Consider the following 4,921-nt stretch of genomic DNA (forward strand, 5'->3'; position numbering starts at 1 on the left):
CATCTGGATGGCTCTGTTGGTTGAGGGTCCAACTTTTGATTTGGCCCAGGTCATTATCTCACAGTCCTGGGATGGAGCCCCACATCGGGCTCCGTGCCTAGCATGGAGCCTGCTTGATTCTCTCCTCCCCTCTCCCTCCCTTGAATGCTCTCTCTCTAAAATTAAAAAAAAGTAATATAATGAAATTAAAAGGCTAGTTTTTTTTAATCAATAAGGATTATGTTTTATTTATTATTGGATACAAAATTGGACTTAGAAGAATGGCTGGCATGTGACAGATGCTCACTAAATATTTGTCTAGTATTTAGTCTAAATGAATTGAATACAAAGTTACTTAAGACTGTTTTGAGGTTTATATAGCGGGTGACAGAGGACTAGTTTTTTAGTTTGTTTGGTTTTGTTTTCTTTTAAATGTTTCTTAGCAGAGACAAAAAAAGAACAAAAACAAAAGCAAAAACAAAACAAAACAAAAAAAACTACTACCAACTGTGTTAGATAAGAATCTGACCTTAAGGCATTCTTATCCTCTTCATAGATAGACATATTCTCACTTCTTTGTGTATCAGTGGCTTTGTTCTTCAACCTTGGCAAGGAAGTGATAAGAAATGTTGCTGTCAATAACTTAAAATAGGAGTACTTTCTAGTTTTACTGCCATTTGATTTGTGCTTTTGTTTATTGCCTGAGACATGAAAAATATGATTTAGTCAGTGCTGACTGCTATCATGAGTTAAGCCACACTGTGCACTGTGTATTCAGATTTTATTTGCAGTGAACCTGGCAGGAAGCAATAGCTTTTGATCAGTTCTAAGTGGAACAAGTGAAGTGACCCACAGCACAGAGTTCTTGATAGGAATTCTGCAAATTTTAAGTGCTTGAGTATAATAGTAACAAAATAAAATTTGGGGCCTGAATAATTGTGACTTCATGCTATTATTTTTCCTAAATTATGTTTTGTATGACCATTTTGCCATGTGAGAATGTCAATTCACACAATGAAATTTTACTTCTATATCTTAGAAGTGCTAGATAAGTAATGTTGCCAAGAGGCATCTATATATTTACAAATCAATACCTAAAACTGAGTGTTATGGGTTGAATTATGTGTTCCCAAAATTCATATTCAGACCCTAACTCCCAAAGTCTTAAAATGCTACCATATTTGGAAATAGGACCTTTATAGAGGCAAGAAACTTAACGTGAGGTTATCTGGTATCCTTATAGAAAAGGGAAATTTGGAGACAGAGGTACAGTATAGAGAGAATGTTGAGTGACTATAAAGGCAGAGATGGGGGTGACACTTCTACACCAAAGACTGATGTCAAAACCACCAGAAGTTAGATGTGGGGCATGGGACAGATTGTTTTCTCACAACCCCAGAAGGAATCAACCCTACTGACACTAATCTAAGGCTGAAACCATGTCTGTCTTGTTAAAAGTCTGTGAATGTTCAGTGTTTTTGACATGAGCATTGGCATGGTGAAATTAGTATTTTGGGGGCTATGAAAAATGGCACTTCTGGTATTTGCAAGGTTTATTGAGGTTTATGGATAAAAGCGTCAGATGAAGTACACATTATAGATACTGTCACCAGTCTAAAATATACTGAGAGTCAGTTATGATTGTGCCCAGTGGGAAGCTGACTAATTGCAGTGCCTTTCTGGTTAAGGCATATTAGAGATATCTAAAGTAACTGACTCCCTAATTGGCCAGTTGATTATGCACCACCATCGTTTTCCCTCAAACAGTCGAATGGCATGGGATATAGTCAATATACAGCTTACAATTCTCACGCACTGTGTTGAGCTCTTCATGGAAAGAAAACACAGTTTAAAGTCATGTCAGCATCATGTCTTTAACATTAACATGGCAGGCAGAAAAATGGTCCTTCATGTGTGTCCATGCCCTAATCCCCGAAACATGTGAATATGTCACCTTACATGGCAAAAAGGACTTCGTGGCTGTGATTAAAAGTTTGAACCTTGACATATGAAGGTAACCTCATATTATTCAAGTGAGTCCAATCTAATCACATGGGTCCTTAATATTGATGGAATTTTCCCAGCTGAGTTCAGTGTCCCAGGGAGGTGTGATGAAGAAGGAAAAGACAGATGCAGTATTACTGGTTGCTTGCTTTGAAGATGGAGAAAGGAGCCATGAACGAGGGAATGTGGGCACCTTCTAGTAGCTAGAATATGCTCTCCCCTAAAGACTCCAGAAAGGAACATAGCGCTGCCAACATTGTTTTAGCCCAGTGAGATCTGGATTGAACTTCTAACCTACAACATTATAAAATGGTAATTTTATGTTGATTTAAGCTTTTGAGCTTCTGCTGTCCCAGCACACCATGTCAAAATCCCTACCCATCTTCAAACCTGCTTGTCCAAAAGAGTCAGCCCATGTTTTCTTCAATCCAGGAAATTAGTCTGGATCCTGCCCAGAGAAGGACTGGACCTCTTTCCTCTGCAAATCCCCTTCCTTCCTGTCCCTCCCCTGACTGTGAGGAGTTGAAAGAGGGGTCTAATTCAGCTGAGTTAACAAGGTGAATAATTCGGGGAGGAGTGAGCCTCTTAAACCATCTGGAGACTGTCCTGCTACAGCATCTAGGATGAGTCCCCTCAGTTTTTTAACAAAAGAGAAGTAAACCTGTTTTCTCCCCTTGGCCTCCACAAATATATAGTAAAGGGAAAACAAGCTAACATGAGAATTACAGTGGGATACTGATGCAGGCAGGGGCAGGTGGGCATCTTTGCTGGGCCAAGGGCTTTGACAGGACAAGTCCATGCTGTGACTGACTCGGCCCAGCCCCTCGCTGCTCCCTGAGTGGGTGCTGGCCTGTGGCTGGCTGCCTTCTGCTGAGCTGGCATTGGTGAGAGACGCAGTACAAGAGCAGGCGAGCCTGGTCCTCCTGGCAGATGGCAAGTAGCCTACATGCCTTACAGGAAGTATTGGAAGGCGTAGGGGAGCCCCCTGGAATCTGCCACCTTCAGGAAGGTCATGGTGGTTGAATCCAGTTTGGAGTTGCTTTCCACCAGCCCAATCTCAGCAGGTTCATTATCCCCAACCACCAGCATCACTAGGCAGCGGAGGGTCTTAGCATTGCATCCTGTTCTAGATGGGTCAAAGTTGAGGTCTCTGCAGCTGTTGTGCATGTTCCAGAAGAGCTGCAGGTTGGCATGGCTCACCATGTTTCCTGACCTGTTGCCAGTAGCTCTGCACCAGCTCTGTGTTGTTCACCAGCTCCTCCTGGCTGAAAAGGTGGGATAGCATGTGGCAGCTAAAGTGCTGGTCAGGCCAGAGAGTGTGGTGGCCACCCTGTCCATCCAACTTTTGTTGTTGGGGCCACTGTTTATCAGTGCCAGCCCTTTGACCAGGTAGGGGAAGATGAGAGCAAACTTGGCCAGCACATAGGCTCTGGATCTCACTCCAATGTCAATCACTTACTTGAACCCAAAATGCTGTACCATTCTGGGGGTGCCATGCTGGGGATGCCATGCTGGGGGCAGCCAGCTGCTCCATGGAGGGGAACTGGTACCCCTGGGGAAACTGCACTGCTGCCACCTCTGACCGGGGGCATCCATGTCGCACACCACAAAGTGCTCAATGATTGGCTGCATGTCCTCAAAGTTGAAGAAGGTGTGGAAGCACAGCTTGTGATGGAAGCCCACGTCATGGTGAATGAGGATGGCCAGGCAGCTTCCCTTTGGGGAGACCTAGATCGTCATGTGCAGAAGGTGATAGGGCTTCTCAGTGCCACACTCCCAACCCCAGCACTCCTTCATCTCCTAGAGGGAGAAGGCTCTCCCCTCTTCCAGGAAGGGCAAAGTCCTGAGTTACTACAATCCAAAGGGAGAGGACGGCGTGAGGGGGAGATGGTGTTTTAGCAATCTTTTAGGCAAAAAAACCCAGTTTTCCCAAGACCACACAATTTTAGTCTAGTTTTGTCTAAAGTCCACCTGGCTTCCTGTAAGTTCTCTACTCTGCTGCCTCTCAGAATTGCTGATACTGAAGAGCCAACACCCTAAATATTTCACTAACTTGTGTCATGTTTATTTTTAATAAAAGTGATATTCCAAAGCAAACTTGGAAGTCTCAAGAGTAAATAAGTAATATTTCAAGCACTATTTTCATAATATAGGAGTATAACTTATCTTTGGAGTATGTATGACTATTTGGGGAGGTAGAGTGAAAGGGAGCTTTTGTTAACTATTTTGTTTTCAATTGGATGCGTCCTCTTAGAGCAAGAAATGGTTCCTAAAATATCTACCTGTTGGGTGGAAAACCTTTTTTTTAGGCACCTCTTACTTCATGGAGTTTAGCAACAATGTTTTCTTTTACCTTTCTTTGGGAAGGTCATGCATATGCAGCTGGGGCCTCCTGTGTATCTTGGGGATCAAAATTACCTTATGTTTCTTAATAGCAAGCATGATTTATAAAAGTCCGAAATTCTCCCTAAGATTGGTGCAAGTTCTCAGGGGACTTACATATTCATACTCTTCTCTGCCTCTTCTGTTTCTGATTTTGTATAGGTTCTGATTTTGTATGTTGATTCACCATTAGCCACTTAAAATTTTATAACATGAGCACAATATGCTTTCCTAAAGACTTCAGTAGTAGAAAGCAGTGGGGTCTGTATCATAAGGAACTTCAAGTGGAGCTGTAGGCATCCTTATTCTTGAAAAGCTCTTTCATGATACCTATATTACTGGCTTAAAAAATATTTTCTTATTGTGGTAAAATACACATTCTATAAAATTTACTATTTTAACCATTTTTAAGTTGAATGGCACTAGGTACATTCATAATCCTGTGCAACTATCACCACCATCCATCTCCAGAACTTTTCATTTTCTTAAACTGAAATGTGTACCCACTAAACAGTGATATTAACTCCCCATTTTCTTCTCCTCCAGCCCCTGGAAA

At 42.1% G+C, this 4,921-nt stretch overlaps 1 pseudogene; it reads right to left on the minus strand.

Annotated features, from left to right (window-relative positions):
- Window positions 1-2,518: 2,518 nt before the first annotated feature.
- Window positions 2,519-3,780, minus strand: LOC115291118 (annotated as a pseudogene).
- Between the last annotated feature and the right edge of the window lie 1,141 nt (window positions 3,781-4,921).

This window comes from Suricata suricatta, chromosome 5 (genome assembly GCF_006229205.1).
Source record: "Suricata suricatta isolate VVHF042 chromosome 5, meerkat_22Aug2017_6uvM2_HiC, whole genome shotgun sequence".
Lineage (NCBI taxonomy): Eukaryota > Metazoa > Chordata > Mammalia > Carnivora > Herpestidae > Suricata > Suricata suricatta.